This window comes from Tamandua tetradactyla, chromosome 26 (genome assembly GCF_023851605.1).
Source record: "Tamandua tetradactyla isolate mTamTet1 chromosome 26, mTamTet1.pri, whole genome shotgun sequence".
Taxonomy (NCBI): Eukaryota; Metazoa; Chordata; class Mammalia; order Pilosa; family Myrmecophagidae; genus Tamandua; species Tamandua tetradactyla.
The window spans coordinates 35,716,833-35,737,892 of record NC_135352.1 but is presented as its reverse complement, the minus strand read 5'-3'; the positions used below and the strand labels follow the sequence as shown (position 1 = coordinate 35,737,892).

The window sequence follows — 21,060 nt, the reverse complement described above, 5'->3', positions numbered from 1 at the left end:
ACTAGCTCTCTTACTCACTCTCTCTTAAGACATGGAATCCTAGGCCTGAAGTCTTATCTCCAACTTCTGCTCTAAACATTTCATTCATCTTCTGTTTTAGCTGGAACTTTGATGAAACTGGAAACACTTTTTTTGCAGTCCTTCAAAGTGCATACTTTTTCCCCCTTCACATGCCAACTGTTCTAGTTTGCTAGCTGCCAGAATGCAATATACCAGAAACAGAATGGCCTTTAAAACAGGAAATTTAATAAGTTGCTAGTTTACAGTTCTAAGTCTGAGAAAATGTCCCAATTAAAACAAGTCTATAGAAATGTCCAATCAAAGGTATCCAGGGAGATACCTTGGTTCAAGAAAGCCGATGAAGTTCAGGGTTTCTCTCTCATCTGAGAAGGCACATGGTGAACACGGTTACGGTTTCTCCCTCAGCTGGAAGGGCACGTGGCGAACACAGCATCATCTGTTAGCTTTCTCTCCTGGCTTCTTATTTCATGAAGCTCCCTGGGAGGTGTCTTCCTTCTTCATCTCCAAAGCGCTGGCTGATTGACTCTCTGCTTCATGGTGCTGCAGCATTCTCTGCTCTCTCTGAATCTCCTTCATTCTCCAAAATGTTTCCTCTTTTATAGGACTTCAGAAACTTATCAAGACCCACCCAAAATGGGTGGAGACATGCCTCTACCTAATCCAGTTTAACAACTACTCTTGATTAACTCACATCTCCAGGGAGATGATCTAATTACACTTTCAAATATACAGTGCTGAATAAGGATTAGAAGAAGTGGCTGCCTTTATAAAATGAGACTAGGATTAAAACGTGGCTTTTCTAGGGTCCATACATCCTTTCAAACCAGCACACCAGCTAACTCGAGATGAAGGATTTAACCTCCTTACTCTCCATTGCCATATCGAAACTTTTCCTCTTTTTTCTCCTTTAATGCTTCCTACTTCTTTATAGCTATTTGTCCTTCTGAATTTCCTTGTTGTTGTCATACACTGTGTTCTATTAGATAAATGCCCTCTGGTTTCTCCCTTTAAGTCACTAGGTCTTCTTCCTTATTTTATTTCCATCCATTTGACAGATTAGATGCTCTGCAAAGGCCTCCCCATAAAAAGCAACCTTGAAATATTGAATGAAATACATATTTAAAAATATCTTTATAAAAGCTTAACTGATTTCCCGAACCATGCTACACCCACCCACCAAAAAAGAAAAAGCTTAGCAGAACTCACAAAAAAAGCAAAGATATTTCACCGGACAAAACAAAGAAGGAGTAGGATCCAGAGGATTAAATAGATACTGAAAGCCTGAGGGAGCAGTCAGATTTTAAAGCTAGAGAACTGGATTTTAAAGAAGGACAATAGGACAGAACAGAGAAATAAAAAATATGACATTAAAAACTTATAGGATAAATTCAATATCAGGCTAAATAGATAGAACTGAAGAGAGAATAATAAACTAGAAGCTAGATCTAAACAACCTTACCCAAAATGTAGCACAGAACACATACATGCAGCACAGCATATGGAAAATACGAAAAGAAGCTTGAGATGTGAAAGATAGATGGAACATGAAAAATATTGCCAAATAAACTCTGATATGCCATTGATGGAGATTTGTTATTCAATTTCAGAGGTGTTTAAACACGAAAAAAAAAGTGAAATACAATTCACAAAATAAGATAAATGTGTGTTACATAAGGTAATACATAAAATAAGGCAATATTTAAGAAATGTGCAGAATTTTCAATGAATGGTAAAATATATGACTTTTTATATATGTATATAAGGCAAGAAAATTAGGTAACAGTACACTTGAAGCAATCATTGAAACCAGAAGCCAGAAGAATTAATTTTCCTCACTTCTGAAAGAAAATAACTATCAATTTACAATTGTATAACTAACAAAATTAACTGTCAAGGATGAGGAAGAAATTAAATACATTTTTAGATAAAGCTTGAGAGAGATGTTCACTATAGATCTTCACCAAAGAGATCTCTCTCTCTTTCTTCCCCCACCCCTCCTTTTCTTTATTTCTTCCTCTTCCTCCCCCCTCCTCTCTCTCTATCCCCATTTTGAGTTATTTCTTTGCATATGTACTACATTCACATGATAACAAAAATCCAAAATACAAAAGGATACTTAGTTAAGTCTTGTATACAACTGTTCCCCAACAAACCATTTCCCTTTCCAAAGACAATCAATGTGCATTTTAGATGTTTGTATATCCTTCTAAAGATATGCTGTAAATATAAAGGCAAATATACATGAACTGTTCATCTCTCAATTTGAATGTATTTGAAAATAACACTTGTTTATAGTCTGTATTTTTGTGTCATATTTAGAAAAAACTTGTCCCCTGAGATTATTTGTACTTCTATAGCTTTATTATTTATACCAAAAGTTTAGCAATTCGGAATTTATTGATATGTAAACTATGAGGATGAATCCAATTTTATTTTTTCCCTGATGTGCATCCTTTGCCTTACCCATCTTTTCTCTAATTAAAGTGCCATTGTTATTACAAACTAAATTTCCATTTATTTGGGAGTATATTTAAAGTTTTCATTCTGCTTCAGTGATGTGGTTATTTTTATTCATGCTTTAATAGAAAAATTTAATTGTCATTATATCAGTACCTTTTAATTTTTCCATAAAACTTTGGTTTTAACTTATTCATTCCAAAAATATGTTGTCATTGTATGTATAGGAAGGGAAAAATCAAAATTTAAAAAATATTCCTTTAAGTGTACCTTTCCACTTGTCTCAGAATTTTAGGTCTCTCAGCATAAAAGTTGCTTCCCGTTGATTTTTTTTTTGGTATGGGTAGGCTCTGGGAATCGGACCCAGATCACCCCCATTGATTTTAAACAAATATTTTGTTTTATTTTGTTTAATAAACTTTTTTGACGGTTTTGAATTATAGACAAACTGTGAAGACAGTACATAGAATTTCCATGCATCTAGCAGCCAGTTTCCCCTATTTTTAATATCTTGTACATTTGTTACAATTAATGGATAATATTGACATACTATTATTAATTGATCTCCATACTTTACTCATATTTCCTTAGCTTTTGCTACTGTCCTTTTAATGCTTCAGAATCCCATCCAGGGTCCCACGTTACATTTAATTGTCAAGTCTCCTTAGGCTCCTCCTACCTGTGATATGCTCTTAGGCTCTTCTCTCCTCTTCTTTCTCCACCACCACCTCATCATCATCATCATCTTCCTCCTCCTCCTCCTCGTCCTCCTCCTCATTCTCTTTCTTCTGTGAATTTGAGAGCTTTGAAAATAACTGTTCAGGTATTTAGTTGGGATTTGTTTAATGTTTTTCTCATAATTAGACTGGGGTATGGGTTTGGGAAAGCAGACCCCAGAGATAAAGTACCATTGTCTAAATTATATTTTAAATAAACCTACAATTTAGGAATATAGGGGCTCAACAGATGACTGATAAATGGAAGTTAATAAGGTAGCTCTTTAAGATGTGTAACTAGGAAGGAAAAAATGCTGATGGACTCCAAAATTAAGTAGCCTCTTTACAAGCTTGTCCTGCACACACCATTAGTGGTCACCACTCCAACCCCAAACCCATTCTGGTGCAGTAAAGGGTGCTGCTTTGGTGGATCGGCGCTTCCCAGGCACTAATGCGGACTAGGTAGCTATTGTTTCTTTCTTGCATCCTTAATTTATCATTATTAAATCTGGTTCTAGATTTGTGTTTTGTGTGAATCCAATTGACAATTTAGCTCTTGGTGATTGTACAGAGCTGAATAGACTTAAAAAGAAGGAATAATAATAGCTAATTAAAAGAGATACAATTCATACATAATAAAATGAATTAAGAGTTCCTGATTTGAGTATTTGCTGGTATAAAATATTTTTATACCAGTGGAGACCTAGCCAGGGTAATTAGACAAGAGAGTAAATAGTGTATGCATAATGCAAAGGAGGAAAGTGGTCTCAAATTTTGTTATGTGGACCAAAGCATCGACCATTAACTTCACAAATTTTATTACTAAGTGTCGTGAATAAAACTGTAAAATGCAACTGAAGAAACAAAAACCTAAATTTGATTCAATAGACATATCAAATGTCAAATTCCTAGAAAGGAAAACTCCAAACTGAAAATGTGTTGATTCTTTAAATATTAATTTATAGCAATGTAATTCAATCAAAATTATATCGGTCCATTTGGAGGAAAAACCAACAGGACAGGATAATGCTATAGCTTTCTGAAAGAACAAAGGTGTAGAGCAGACAAGGTTTCTTTGTAGAGAAAAAAGATTTGAAAGAGGACTTAAACATTTAGATAAAAAAAAAAAAGTGCTGAACCCTTACTTTACTCTTCATGCCAAAACAAATTCCAGGTGGATTAAACATTCAAATATTAAAAACTAAAGGCTTCAAAGTAGATTTAAAATATGTTCATCTATTTTTAGAAGTTTGGCATGGGAAGATCTTTCTAACGATAAATAATCCAAACAAAGAAAAAGCAGAATTAATTTACATAATATATGCCTACTCTCCATCATAAAACATCTTAAGAAAGGCTGAAGACATATGGTAAATGGAGAAAAATCCCAATACTCCCTGTGTTTCCAGATTACTCCCTCTAGTTCCTCAATTCTGATCATCTATCTATTCCACCAAGACCTAAAATTAATGGAACCTACTAATTCTTCTATTCTTCTTCACCATTCCATCCCATGCTAATTCTTTACCTCATCCAAGTTAAGGTTCCTGGTCAATACCACACTAATCATGTTTGCTTGCCCAAATCATAATCCTAATTAAATCCATTTCTCTGCCTCTCATATGTCACCATCTTTGAATCTAAAGATGATTAAAGAAAAGCTCTCAATCATACTACAGCCCTCATTTTAAATTTATAATTATTAATATCATGTGGGGTCTGAATGTTTCCCAGCAATCATGATCTTTTTCCTTAATCCAATTTCTTTGGACTCTTCTGGATGTAATTTAATATCTTTTCCACCCTCCTCCAATATTGAATCTCCAAACACCTCCTTCCACATCCTCTTTTGGCTGGTTACCTTATTTCCTATGTCACTGAAAAAAACAGAAGCAGTCTTACAAGAGAACTTCCACAAGTTTCCTCTGCCACATTGAATCATCTACCTAAATTGAGCACGTTAAATCTTATTAGTTTTCCTCCTCCAGAGAAGCTGTTCTTCAATGTCAGTCAATTAACAGCATTTTTCAACTATAAAGAGAAGTCTTAACTGATGATCAGCAAAGGCCTTCTAATTAATAATTTGGCAAAAGAAACCCTTCCATTTTGATCATCTCATAAAAGTTTATTATTATATATAATATCTGAAATGCTATTATTTCAGATATTAGGGATCACTGGCAAATTAATTAATTAAACAATCATCTTCTATTATGAAGACAAAGTAACTTCCTGGGTCCATGATATTGTCTTCAGCCTTACCTTTCTCAGAAAAGTTGTTTAATACTGTATTGACCTAATTGAGTTTGATAGATTTCCAACATCACTTCAGTAATGCATCTGTCTGACGTCAGTATGAAATTATTTTCCACCAAATAGGATCATAGAATGAGACCTATATTAAGAAATCTATGCTAATTAGTAGATTTATTGAAAGCTGACTTTCTATATTGGCCACTCAGGAACTGGTGTGTATGTCCTTTTCCTTTTCTTAATGTCAGAACAAAACTGATATTAAGAAATCTATGCTAATTAATACATTTCTTAAAGCGGACTTTTTATATTGATCTCTCAGGCAATGGTGTGTATGTCCTTCTCCCAGCTGTCACAAATGGCAGGCTGTACAAACTCTTTGATAACCATACATGACTATTACGCACAAATCTGATGAGCACAAAAGAACTGGAAGCAAAGTTACAGGAAGGAAGTCAGAAAGAAGCTGCCATAGTTCTGAGACTATAAGAGAACACCTCAGCTGTATCTGGAGACTATGCCTATGATCACTAAACAAAGAAGTGTTTAGTCAGGGAGAGAGGTTTTTCTATATACTCGACTTGGTCTGAACAGGCTCATTTATTTTTCAGTGTAGTGGGCGATCACTTACTTTGGCATTCTCTCCACGAGAGGAAAACCCCAGGAGCAATATCAAGCAGTTCGCTTACTGCTCTTCTGTGAATAGCATACCCTGTCCAATCTATTTAAAAGGACAATACTCCAGGCATAACATACGATGCAAATGGAAGGTGGCAATTTGATTTTCAAGTACCACTTCATAGGAAGCAAGAGCAGCATGCCACAGTCAGCCCTTATAAATGTATTATTTCAAACCTACTTAACTATCATAGATAAAGTAACACTCTTAATTTTCTGAAAAAACAGACAGATCCCAAACATGGAAAATGTCTTATTCTCTGCAGCCTTTAGCTCATAAGCTTGATTCTCTGTCCTTGCCTGGCTTGAACCCCCTTAGAGTGCAAATTGAGGAGAGACTCTTTCCTTCATGGCCTCAAATTTCACTTAAGACATTTGTGGCAGTTTCCAGCACCCGAGCCTGGCAATTATACACATCCAATGCCAAGAGGGGAAAGAGACCTAAATGGGTGGATTCAGAGATCCTCACTCAGGGTATCAAATACTGCAAATATGACAATCAGCTAAGTGATTAGAAAGAATTTTAGAGTAAGAAATAACTCTGCCAGAGTAAGCATAATTTCCTTTGTAATGCTTTTTCTAAAGGCCTAGCCTCCTGATAACCCCATAAAAATCACGGCATCCATAACAGTCACCCAAAGACAACATCTTAGAATAAATTCTGACTCCTTGCCTTAAAAATCAGAATAATTCCTCAGAGCAGTCATGAGGTTATCTTCCTTTCCACAGATCAGAATCATTTAGTTCTCTGGTTCGGGTCACAGTTGTCTCATGCCTGGACATCTGAAATTTTCTTCTCTGGTTAGTCCAGGCTGCCACTGTGACAGCATCTCTCTGCTCTGTCGGTTCAGCTTGACAATGTCACATAAGTCCCCAGGGTTTCCTGGCTTAGACTTTTATATCAAATTCCCTTTCAGTTCCTTGAGTTTCCTTCAGTGTGGTCGTGGCAGCATTACATCATTCATCTAACTAAACTTTATTACCTATCACTTTTGGTTTAGTGCAGCAGTTCTCAAGTGTTTTAGTTTCAGGACTTCTTTACACTCATAAGTTATTGGGAACCACAATGTTTAGGTAAGTTATATCTAGCAACATTTACCATATAAGAAATGAAAATGGAGACATACCAAAATCTCCACTTATTAATTAAAACACAATAAAATCATTATTAAAATATTCTTGTGAAAGAAAGACATACAAAAAAAACAAATTTAGTGAGAAGAGTGATACATTTTATGTTTTTTTTTCAAATCTCTTTAGTGGCTGGCTTAAAAGAGGAATACTAGTTTCCCATTTCTGCTTCTGAATTCAAGCTGTTACGATATGATCTTCTGGTTGAGCACATAAAGAAAATCTGACCTCACATAGCTATGTAGTTGGAAAAAAGAGGAGTATTTTAATAGCCTCTTTTGTTAAGTTTGGATTTTCTTCTTTGATACCATGCTGATACTCAACAAATACTAATTTCTTTAAGATTAAGTGTAACGTGGACACTGAAACCATAGCAATGAACTTGTATTACTCTGCTACTTTGAAATCCAGGGGTCTCCCTTGTAACCAAATGGGTCTTTCATCTATGCATGATAGTATAAGATCATATATTGGTAATTTGGAATATATTGACTCATTGAATTATTATGCTTTTCTAAATGTAGACAATTGCATTATGCTATATCAAACAAATATTTATTTTAGTAATTACTGACCTCATAAGGGAAGTCTTCAAATAGGGTGAAGTTTTCAAGTCTCACAGTTGTGGATATGTTTTCCAAATTTAATTATCAACATGAAAACTCAAATTTTAACATTGAAAATGCATACTGACAATTGTTTTCCTAGAACTCTTAGATTTACTTATTCATCTTCAATAAAATGTCTGCCAAATAAGTATAACCATAATCTGTTCATTGTTCTTACAAATAAAAATGGTGTTTCATGAAAACATTGGCTAGTTTTAGCTCAGAACTCAAACAATTGCATGTAGGTTTTTCTTCAAGACAGCAATTGTGCTACAGTATGTGGCAGATGCACTTGACGTGTTATTTCCATTTTGCCACACAGATTATTAGAAAGGAATCTAGCCAAGAGTTGAGATTTAAGAAAACTAACACAACTTACTATTTCATCAACGACATTCCCAAAAGAAACTGCTTGTTTTACTTTTTTTTCTTTAACTCCTTGTATATGATGGTGAAGAGTACAATGATAATTAGTATAGTCTGGTGCTACTGCCTTTAAGATGTCAGCTGTCCTACCCACAGTTGATTTGGCAACCATTACCATAAATGCCAACACTGAAAAAGGCAATTAATGCCTGAGTATTGATATGAAAGACGTTGTGATCATGGAACACGTGAGAGCATGTCAGGAACAACTAGGGTCCATGCACCACTCTTGGAGAACTGCTGGCTACCCCAGGCAATTCTCTACCTTGATGAAAAGAAATTGAGGAGGTTTTCAAAAATACCTATGATCAGGCCCTATGCAAGACCAGTTAAACAGAACCACTGAGAGTGGGTCTCAGGCATCAGGGTGTTGGAAAAGCTTCCCAGGTGTTTCTTCTGTTAGCGAGGTGATGAAACATTGGTCTGGTCTCACATTCATTGAACCTATTTTCAACACTTATTGCCCCCTTCTTCCATGTTTTATTCTTTTAACTTATCCTACGTTCTTTGATGTGCTTAGAATACTAATGTTTTGTTTCGTATATTTTATTTATTGTAATTATTCCAGTTCATTTATCTTTCACCTTGGGTAAGAAATCTTTTCAGATGTTAAATATTGACGGAGGTAAAAGTAAAACATCAGTGAACTACAAGCCAGCTAATGCAATTAATTGGGATTTGTTTTTACGGCATTTCATTGCTTTTTATTGACAGACAAATATCAAAGCAAAGAGTTTACCTCAAAAACTTTTTTCTTTAATTAAAAAAACGGAGGAAAGAGGTCAGTAGTGATTTAACTCATTCTTTCATAATTACTCACATCATGGGAATGATGTTCAAAAGGTTGCTTCTCAGGAACAGAGAAGTAGACTAATACAATTTAAACAATGGATACATTTTTAAAATTTTTTCTTCTTAGTTCACACTATTTTTTCTTGAAGCCATTTAGCTTACTAAAGATTTATTCTGTTATTTTCTTTGGCTTTTAAAACGACCAGCTAATGAACTTTCTCTTAGAAATGAATGCATATATTTTTTTCTCTGCTAATAAGAACATGAAGAAAATCATATTGCAATTTATTATCTCCTTCTCAGACCTAGCACTTTGGTCAATTTTGAATTTCGCTATGTAGGATGCTCAGGCATCATGTGGATGAAGAGCTAAGCTTGTAGAATATTATATCAATATAGATTATAATATAGCTCTCTACAAGTGCAGAAAATCCTAATAAAAATTAGATCATAAAGCAAAGTTTAACAGTAAGTTGTATAAAAATAGATTTCTGTTTATGGCATCTTTTCCTATGAAAAAATACAAAGCACTTAAAAAAGTAATCCATTAATTTTTATGCTGACCCTTTCACATCTGAACAAACTTTCGGTCCATAAAAAAAAAAAAAAAAAAAAAAAACAATAAAATAAAGCTGAGCGTCTCAGATGACTGGTAACCCTAAAAGAACTGGAATCAAAAACCCATGTTTTCAGCAATTTCAGCACGATACACTTGCCCTCTAGCATAGTTGATAGAACTATTCCCAGTGATAAAGCTATTCACAAAATATTATTTGAACACTTCACTATATAGAACTTCAGATAGGAATTGGGGGAGAAAAAGTACTTTTCTCCCTTCCTATAGATTGCAGTTCTGAACAGTTATCAAGTTGTCTGATATTACACTGAAGACTGACTGCTGCTTGGAGTGTGAAAGAGAAGAAGAGAATTCCTCCAGGTCAGAAGAAGAGGATAATGATTTTTAAAGAGTATATCGAGAGATTGATGGCATGAGGAGGGATTTCAGGCGGGCAAAGGAAATGACTGGAAATAAATGTCTCAAGCTTTACTGGTCTTCCACAGCCGTCTTTCAGAACTGCCACAGGGAACAACTTCATAGCCTTCTTGACCGTGAGGCAGTTAAAGTTCCATTCAAATTTGCTAAATTTACTCTCTGGATGCTTTTGGACAAATAGTAAAAGGTCATGCCTGGCATTTAGTTAACAATAATATCCATCTTTCTTTTCTTTATTATCGTTGTTCTTACTTTTCTTCTTTTATTACCATTGTTTCAAATACATCATTTAAGCTATCAGGACATCAAACTTTGGTGAAATAAGGAAGCAATATTAAGCCCAATCATCGTGTTCCCTTCGCAGAACCACTTTATATCTGATTACATTCCTAGGCTTCCTATTTTCCTACCAGACCACTGAGCTGAAACTTCTAAGCGGTGTAAATTTAAGCTTAACTACACTTTTATCTGTGATAGTGTCTGGTGCCACTTTGGGGGAGTATCTTGGGAATAAGTTACATCTGCATATAATTTTGTGATTTCTTTGTCTCTTCTTCCTTGCAGATGGTTATGTAATGATTCATTAACTTGTCAAATTATTTTGTTACTTTCTGTTTCAATCATTTCTACTAATTTGATTTTTTTCCATCCGCTTTTCATGTTAACTGAGCAATTTTGATGTTTGGTTTGACTTTCCTTACACTACAGAGTTTGCGTTTGAAATCTCTTGGCTTATTTCCACTTGAGAAACCCCTTCCTTTCCCCTTCCTTCTTGCTTCCCTTCCTTTTACCTCTCCCTCACTCCTTTCCTGCTCCTCTGCTTTCCTTCCTTATTTCAAAACCAGATTGAGGCTTCATAGATTTCTAACCATCATTCAGCGCCTCCGTATCCTAGGCACTGCGCCAAGCCCATGCATATGCATCTTTTTGTTTTGTTTTCATGACGATGCTCTGAGGTAGAGATGATCACTTTCCCCATTTTGCAGATGTTGAACCTGAAGCTCAGAAAGGACATGAAATTGACCAAGTTAGTAAGTGGCGGAATCATAGGTGGACCAACAAACACCACATTTCTCTAAAGGGGGACAGGTTGAGCCATTATGCCTATGATTCGATCTTGGCCACAAACATAGAGTGTCCCTTAAAAAAGGAAGAATAACTGCCCTTGATAACATTAACCTCCAAAGAATTAAAGCGCATTTCAAATATCAGAAGCTTCTCTTACTGGTCCTTTATAAGACCATTATCCATACATTTAAACAAAGCCATCTTGAAGTCAGTTATGTTTCATATACTTATGATCTTGCAGAGAGAATTTTCCAGAAGTTTAATATGTTTCCATTAAACTGTTCTTCCTTTTAGACTTGCAAACATTTTCCCCTCCGTCCCCTTTGCAACTTCATAGCATTTTCCTAACTTGCTGCCCATATCTGTGTCCCCTTCCTTTCCCTTCTTCCTACTTTTGTTTCTGTTACATCTCTGCTCAGCTTGACTTTTTCAAGGCTTAATTCAGTTGGTTTGTTATCAAGTACATTCCCTCTTTTCTCTTGATTTCTTTAATTGTCTTCCTTTGGACCCTTGCCCCATTCTCTATGTTCTTCTGAAAGTACAGATCAAACAGACCGTTTGATTGGGAAAATTATTTTGAGCACTGAAGGATGGGTTGAAAAGAGACAAATCTGAAACTTGTAATAACCTAGCTAAGAAGGCAGGAGAGACTGTGGGAAAAATGGATTAAATGAAAGAAATGCAGAGGAACAGGGGTTAAACCCCAACTCATGGCATTTGCCAACTATAAGGCCTTGGAGAAATCCCTGAAGTTCTTTGGACCTTAATGCTTTCATTTCCAAGATAAGGATTGTAATGCCTACTTTCCTTGTTGTTTAGAGCATTCCTGGAAATATACTGCATATTTGGCGTATAGGAAGTACTTCATAAATTGTAACCATGATTTCAGTCTAGGTTTTTGGCAACTAGGTTGAAAAGAGATATAGGGAATAAGGGAGAGAAGAATAAAATAATTCAAAGTCATTCAGATTGAGCTACTGGAATAATAGTGATACTTCTTGGATTGATCTGACCTCCTAGGTTTCTAGTTTGCTCTTAACCTGCCACATATGTGAGGTTTTTTTTTTATTTTTGCTTAGAAAAATTCACCATCTTAGAAAATATATATGTCCAGCAATGTTAGCCTATTATTTACCACGTAGCTATCTATTTGTGAGTTTCCAAGTATAAGAAGTAGGAAAAGAAGGAGCAGTGACTGGTGGAAGGAAAAAGTGTCAGAGGAAGACAGAAAGGTGAGGAGAAGAAAGATGGGAGTGGAGGGTGGTAGAGGCAAGGAATTTCACAAGCATTCCTTTTTACTTATAGCCTACACCTTTCCTGGGTTTGCCCCAGTATTCAGATTTCCTGCTGATTATTGACTCTCCTTGATAATACCTTTATTCTGTCATATCGTGTTTTCTAAAGTTGAGTAAACAAGTGATGGATTTTTGTAAAAGCATTCACTCTCCAAAAAGACACGATTCCTATTACATTGTGGTTTAATCCACAGATATTTCCAGCAAGGATTTCTTTTCACTGCTCAGGTGTAAGTCTATAACCATTTAGTCTTCCTAAATTATTCTTGCCCAAAGAAGAGATTTTGCCAATGTAATATGGATAAAGTCTTGCATTATAAAAAATTCTCATTTGAAGTTTGCATTTCTTCCAATTGCTACCAATAATTTCTATCTTAGAATAATTTTGCCTTGTCAAATTTCTGTAATATATTCCATTGTCAATTTTTAATAACATGAGAGGACTAGTAAAAAGTACTTATTTTATACAGTAAGATTTTGATATCAAGGTGGTTTCTGCTGTGGCCTTTACAAAGCTATATTATTTCATATTTTTAATGCTTCCTATAGATTTTGTAATCTGCATGCCTGTTTTAGTTTCCTTGGCTGCTCAAGCAAAGAGCATGCAATGGGTTGGTTTAAACATTGGGAATCCAAATGTAGGTGTTATGAAGGCAATGCTTTCTTTCCAAGACTGGTGTTCTAAGGCTGGCTGTCAGTAATCCATGGTCCTGGGCTCCACTGCCACATATCAATGCACATAGTAGTCTCTCCTGGCCTCTCGCTTTGCTTCCAGATTCTAGTGACCTTCAGTTCTTGCTTCCCATGGCTGTCTGAATTTCATTCCACTTTTCAGACCTGTCCTGATTGAGATGGGTCACACCTTAACAGAAGTAACCTTATCAAAAACTCCTACTTACAATGGTTTACACCCACCTGAGTAGATTGACTTTAAAAGCATGTTTTCTGGATACATATGGCTCCACACCACCACATTTCACCCTCTAGACCCTCAAAGCACATATTCTGCTGCATGCTGGATACATTCATTCCATCACAACATCCCAAAAGCGTTAAATATTTCAGTAACAATGTACAATGCTAAGTACAAAGTCACATCAAAGCTGGTTATGGGTGTTGTTTGTCCTTGGGCACAATTCCCTTCCATCTTGTACCTGTGAAATTTAGAATACAAGTTGTCTGCTTCCAATATACAATGGCGGGACAGGCATAGATAGATATTCCCATTCTAATAGGGACAAATTGGAAGGAAAGCAGGAGTCACAGTTATGAAACAATTCTGGAACCCGGCAGGGCAAACTCCATTAGATTTCAAGGTCAGAGAATCACCTATGTATTGATATTCTGTCCTCTAGGACTGATGGACTGGCAGCTTTACTCCTTTCAAGTGCTTACACAGTGGCCATGCTCTCCCTGGACATTGGAGAGAGCCTAGCAGCTAAGCTCTCCACAAACTCCAGGAACAGGCCTCATCCTTTATGATGGTTAGATTTAGGTGTCAACTTGGCCAGGTGACGGTGCCCAGTTGTCTGGTTCAGGCAAGCAGTGGGCTAACCTTCACTGCAAGGATATGCATGCCTCGTTGATAAAATTATCAGTCAGTTGATTGCATCTATGGTTAATTACATCTATAATCAACAAAGGGTGTATCTTCCACAAAGGTGAGAATCTAATCAATTGATTTGATCCAATCAGTTGGAGATGTATAAGGGAGAAGAGAGAATTTTCACTTTTCTTCAACCAGCTAGCCTCTCCTGCAGAGTTCATCGAGACCCTTTCATTGGGATTGCCTGCCTCATGGCCTGCTCTATGGATTTTGGACTTTTGCATTCCAAGGTTGTGTGAGAAACTTTTATAAATCTCATATTTATAGTTATCTCCTGTTGCTTCTATTTCTCTAGAGAACCCTTACTAACACACTCTCTCTGAGCATTGGAATGTCAACACTTCCTGAACTATGGAACAGAAGGCTGGCCACAGTGCAGGGACAGACCCGTCCTTTACATATGCATGTGTGGGACAGCTCTCTTGGCCTGAGATATATCTTTGATCTAGACCTTGGTTTCCATGATTCTGTCCTTGACCTTATTCTTCCTTCAATTTGTCCCTTTCAGTTAGACTACAATGGTTCTACACACGCAAATTTTGCAAAATAACTCGTTGGTTTTCAGTAGTTCAGATGGGTCCAAACTATCAGACAATAGAAACACTCACAGATCTTTCCTGTGGATATGCAATCCCAATTTCCACTGAAATGCTGATTACTTCCATGTTCTGCTAAAACTTCACATGGAACCATAATCCTCAGGGATTCACTTTCTGAAAGCTCAGGGAGGTCTCTTATAGAGTCACTTGTGGCTGTAGTCTCAGACCGCACTATCTGTGTAAGTTCAGAATTTTCTGGGATTTTGGGTGCTTAAGAGTTCAGTTCTCAGTTTATCCATTTCCTCTTACATTTTACTGTTAGCTGCAAGGAGAAACTAGGCTGTACTTTCCACAATTAGTTTTGAAATCTCCTCAGATATATATCCAAGTTCGTCGTTTTCAGGTTCTACATTCCATCCAACATAAGAACTCAATTATACCAGGTTCTCTGTCACTTTAAAACAAGGATCACCTTTCTTCCAGTTTCCAATAACACATTCATCATTTACATCTCTCCTCATCAGAAGTAACTTTAACATCCATATTCCTCTCAACAGTCTCTTCAAAGCAATCTAGATTTATTCTATCAAGCACCTTGCAATTCTTTCAGTCTCTACTCATCACCCAATTCGAAAGCCTTTTCCGCATTTTTTGGTATTTGCAATAGCAGCACCTACTGTCCTGGTACCAAAATCTTGTTTAATTTTCCTTTGGCTGTTCAAGCAAATACCATGCATTTGGTTGACTTAAACAATGGGTATTTATTAACTCACAGTTTTGAGGCTAGGACAAATTCCAAATCAAGCAAAGCTTTCTTCCTGAGGATTGCATTCTGGGGCTGGCTGCTGGTGATACTTCTTGGTCCTGGGCTCCTTTGTCAGATGCTAATACACATGGTGACCTCTCCTGGCCTCTCCCTTTTCTTCCAGTTTCCATTGACCTTCAGCTTCTTGCATGGCTTTCCCTCTATTAGTCTGAATTTCATTCTGCTTATAAAGGACTCCAGTATAAGGTGGGCCAACCTTAATTGAAGTAGCCATATAAAAAACTCTTACTTACAATGAATGGATTAAGAATATGTTTTTCTTGGGTATATACAGCTCCAAACCATCACAATGCCCTATATCCCCATTCATCTTCCAAGCATCCAATGTTCAAATTATATTCAGCTTTTCACCTTACTGCCATGCATTCTATTCATCCTTCATTTTTATTGGGGCTTTTAACATTGACAGACACAATTATACCAAAGCTATACCCACAAGGAACTACCTATAGAGATTTGGTAAGTACAGATAGGTAGAGATGTGGATGCGCTTTACGATTTGTTTCTTTTTATTTTCAAATCACCCTCTGATCTACTTGGACTATTTGGAATAAAAGGTACAGATTCTCTGTGGGAACATACTAAAATTGTTTAGATATTTGAACTGATCATCATTTCACTTTTACTATACAGACCCAGTCTGTGGTGTTCTCATATTTTAAAATTTATAGAATATTTTATTTAAATGAAACAACCACAATCTTCAGTCATTTAATATTACTATAACATGGTGCTAGAACTGCTGTAGGAATTCAGAAAAAGAAGATACTATTATGATCCACAAATAACTTCACACATCAAATAGAATGCGAGTGAGACCTAAAGGAAATTGGTAAGGTAGCAGAGAGATGGGAATTCCCCTGGCATATATGCTGAAGACTGGAAAGAAACTCACTTGATTAGATGGGGGTTATGATTTGAGGACAGTGAGAAATGAGATTGTATATTGAAGGATCAATTGATGTGGAATCTTAAATATGAAATTGAGGTGTTAGAATGAGATCCAATGATTTAAGAAATTAGATTCTATCTCATAAGAAAGTGCTGATAAGATTTTAGTAGAGAATATTTGTTTTGTGAAAGTTAGTCCATTAGCAATGTGCTGTGTGAACTGAAGTAAAGAAAAATGGAGGGCAGACTCAACCGTATAGGCATTGGAAAGTGTCCTAGTTTGCTAGCTGCAGGAATGAAATATACCAGAAATGGAATGGCTTTTAAAAAGGGGAATTTAATAAGTTGCTAGTTTACAGTTCTAAGGCCAAGAAAATGTCCCGATTAAAACAAGTCTATAGAAATGTCCAATCTAAGGCATCCAGGGAGAGATACCTTGGTTCAAGATGGCTGATGAAGCTCAGGGTTTCTCTCTCAAGTGAGAAGGTACATGGTGAGCACAGTCAGGGTTCCTTTCTCAGCTGGAAGGGCACTGGCAAACATGGCATCATCTGCTAGCTTTCTCTCCTGGTTTCTGGTTTTATGAAGCTCCTTGGCAGCCATTTTCCTTCTTCATCTCCAAAGGTCACTGGCTGGTGGACTCTGCTTCTCATGGCTATGTCATTCTGCTCTGCTCTCTCTGAATCTCCTTCGTTCTTCATAATGTTTCCTCTTTTGTAGGACTTCAGAAACTTATCAAGACCCACCCAAATGGGTGTAGACATATTGTCGCCTAATCCAGTTTAACAACCACTCTTTATTAAATCACATCTCCAGGGAAATGATCTGATTACAGTTTCTAACATAAAGTATCGAATAGAGATTATTCTGCTTTTATGAAATGGGATTTAGATTAAAACCTGGGTTTTCTAGGGGACATACATCCTTTCAAACCAGTACAGGAAGCCACTGTAAAGTTTTGAGAAAGAAAATGAGCCAATCGAAATATGAATTTTAGTAAGGTAAAGTCTGCCTTCCAAGAGGAAAATGTCCTAGAATGCAAGATTGGGGGAAGGAGGGCAGCTAAGGCAACATCCAGACCAAGAGATGATATGATGGGTTCTTCTACACTGATGGCAGTGAAGATGGAGCCAGGAGGATCAGGTGGAGAGGATGAGGATGAGATGATGAGAGGCGACAAGAGTCATCCACAACTTAGAGTGTGGATGTGGTCAGGGAAAGAGGAATAAGCAGAGATTCCAGGTTAAGGCTTGAAATAATGGGTAAAAGGAAGTGTCATATCCAGTACAAGTTAGTAGGTGAGGCTGATAAATGAGGAACTCAGGTCATTGAGGAGAAAATGCAATATGATATATGCTTTTTCAATTATTTGCAAAGAAAATAATTTAAGAAGCAAAATCGAAGAAAAGATTAAGTTGTTACAATCTTTCTCTTTAAACCATAGACTATGTGTCTGCACATTAAATCCTTACCACCATGACAAAAATATTGAAACAAGGAAAATGTTTACACTCCCTACTAGGGTGCAGAAGCAGATTAATGAGAATCACCAGGTTAAAGATCAGAGGAATAAAATCATGCAGGAGGACCTCTAGTAGGTAAGTGATGGGAAGCTACCAAGCTAGGCTGGGGCAGTCTGGACTAAGAGGAAGGCTCAAAATTGGGGAAACAAAAGCTTACTATCTTCCAAAACAGTGTTGATAATCATGAAACAGGTAACTCACCCAGGTTAAACTCCTTGCTGTAGCTCTCCCACCTATTCTCTACTAGCACCCCCACCACATCCCCCGCCCTGCCCATTCCTATTCCATGCTCAGACTGCCCAAATTTTCACCCTGACACCACTCCCTCTCTGCCTCCTTGCTCTCTACCCCAATCGGATCTCTCCACTACCATAATTAAGTAGGACAATAATTTGAACAGAATAATTCACATCAAAGGATGAATGAGGCTTCATCCCCTCAGAGATCATTTCTGTTTTAAAATCGTCAAAGCTCAGAAAGGCAGAGTGTTGGGAAAGAAATGGTCAGATCTAGCTTTTTCCAGGGGAGATCATACCTGGTTTTCAAGAGGACCAGGAAACGAAACTTATTTGTGCTCTGTAAACTATTGACACGTGACTTTAACTTTTTGCTCTTCCTTACCACTTTTTCCTTACCACTTCTTAGCAGGTAGCCAGGCCTTTGCACCCCATCACAACTGCAGAGCAGGGAGAGAAGAGGCAAGAGAAGCTAAAGCTCAGGGAAGATGTTGTGAGCCTGGAACATGGATGTTTGAAGCATCCAGGACAGACAGTGAGTGGGGGAGGGTCTGCTCTGGGTGGGTCTCCCCACACCCAGAAACTTTTGAGTATCCTAGAACACAGGGAATCGGTAATGACCACCACTGAATTTCCCACAAGACAGTCAGAATGGGGCTCAGGATAAATTCAATTTGTTTTCAGGTAAACAGCATATCCATGGCACAGAGGGCTTTCTGGATTCAAAATAATATTCATTTGAACAGAATCAACTTTAGTGCCAAATAATCTGCCCTTCCACCATCTATCAGTTAAAGATCACAAAAAAGTATGATCTAGAGTAAAACCCATAGTAATCATTTAGGAAGCAGTGCATCAATTATTACTTACATGTCCCCAGGTTCTCTACAGCATCATTTAATTCAAAGCTATACTTTGAGGAATCAACCAGGTTTATTTTTTAATGGAAAATACAAAATGTTAAAATATTTATAAAAAAATTTTTAAAAATGAGTGACTTGGCCATTATATGCAACACAAAGAAGAGTTATTGGGAGATTTTAAAGTACATCACCTGTTATTACATGCTTTTCAATTCCTGGATTGATTTCTTTTTTTAACTGCCATGTTTTCTTTCTTGTTTTTTCCAAATAATCTAGGCTCCTGAAGAAACTCAGACCTCCTCTGGTCAAATAATCAAACCGCAAAAGTCTCCTTTTGTGTTTTCTTATTTGTTCCTCTTCTGTTAATAGTTTGAGGGAAGGCGCAATGGATGAGTCAACTCCTGGTTCTTGTCCTCCTCCACCTGCTTTTCCTCCTTTGTGGGCAAGCCACTTGGTGTTACAAACCTTATTTGGATATCAGTAAAACATGAATACAAAGACTGATCCTATTTACCTTATAAGATTGTAAGGATCCAATGAATCATATTTGGGAAAACACTGAAAAAACTTGAGCACAACATAAATGTAAACTATTACGCAGGATCAAATGATATTTCCTAAATTTAATTGCCTTGGCTTTTCTCTTGTTTCTAAGGCGCTTAATTGAATTGGGTGTGCATACCATTTCCTGAAATGTGTTGATTCCGCTATGGAGCACACTGAGACAGGCAATATTGCAATTCACTGAATAGTGCCGTTAGTTACAGGAGATCCAACTAGGTGAATTACTTTCTTTGTTCTCAGTTTGAGAAAAAGGAAAATGTATCATACACTTAGGTCTGATATATTAAAAGATGCTATATTTGACTCGAATGACGTAATAGGGGAAAAATCAACTCATGGTAAAGCAAACTCTTGGAAGTGTAAACCATGGTAATTTAAACAATAAAATGCCACAAATTACTGGACACTCCTGCCATTGAGAAGAGCATAGGGCTTTTTTGACCAGGTGAGTGCAGTGGAAGTGACACCAGGTGGTCTCCCACCTGCATCATAGAAGGTCAGGCAGCTTCTGCCACTCTCTTTCGGGGAACCCTGACATACTGACATAAGAAGACCTACTGCCTTGAGACCATCATGCTGGAGAGGCTCCTGTTGGGGCTCCAACAACAGCCCCAGTTGCACTCCCAACGCACAATCATCCTCCATAGCAGCCCTGAGACTGTGTGCTCTGGGCTTGTAGCCCAGCCGAGTCTCCAGGGGACGGCAGCGCCAGATGACAACGGACTGTCATTGCATGACAGGCTCCCAGAGAGAACAGTCTAGCTCATCCCTTCCCCAATTCCTGACCCACAACATCTTGAGCCAAGTAAAATGTAACACTTCCAAGTTTCAGGTCATTTTTCAGGCAGCACTATTCACTGGAATGGAAGGCCAGTAATTGGTTTATTTGAATCTTAGCTAGTTGATAAAGCTAATGTGCAATTTTCCAGCGACCTGAGTTCTACTTCTTGGTCTTATCATTCATTACCCTCGTGAGCCAGCCAAAGTAACAATGCTTTAAAACCTTGATTCCTTTGTCTGTAAAACGGGAATATCTCCTCAGTTAACGTAATGTTCAGATGCAAGCACCTGGGAAAAGCCTTTCAAACTTGAGCATGTGTAAAGCCTTATCATTACCCTAGATTTAAATGAGAAGTAAAAATTATAATGTTAATATCTTAAAATAGAGGTTTTGTGTTAGTTTAATAGATCAGATTTTCAAAGTCGTATTTGTTATTTTATTATTTTCCAGAGTAATATTTATTGTTGGATGGAGGGAGGAGGTGGAAAGAATACAAATTCATGTCAAAGGACATAGGAAACAGATGCCTATTTAAAGTTTCATTTCTTTCACATTCTTATTGTGATATCACTCAGCATGATGCAGTATGGGTTCTAGGGACGATTTATATTCCTCATAAAATGTTTCTTCAATATTATTAGCTCCCATTGAGGGATGCTTAGAACTGTCTGAAAGTCATTTGTCATTCAGAATTTATGATAAAACCACTATTAGGCAGCTTCTAGACACTCAGTCATATTTATACTTCTGGAAAGGAACATAGGGAAATAACATTTGGGAAGTGACCTTGAT

At 37.0% G+C, this 21,060-nt stretch overlaps 1 long non-coding RNA gene across 3 annotated transcripts in view; it reads left to right on the top strand.

The window, feature by feature from the left end:
• LOC143669822 (uncharacterized) overlaps nucleotides 1–19,404 on the top strand; it is a 42,534-nt gene extending 23,130 nt beyond the window's left edge. For 2 of the 3 annotated variants that reach the window (XR_013169074.1, XR_013169075.1), the window contains exons 2-4: nucleotides 17,824–17,899; nucleotides 18,470–18,595; nucleotides 19,200–19,404. This is a non-coding gene — a long non-coding RNA (uncharacterized LOC143669822). Of the gene's footprint in view, nucleotides 1–15,398; nucleotides 15,597–17,823; nucleotides 17,900–18,469; nucleotides 18,596–19,199 lie in introns of those variants that run through there. The other variant, XR_013169076.1, reaches the window with a different exon arrangement.
• The last annotated feature ends 1,656 nt before the right edge of the window (nucleotides 19,405–21,060 follow it).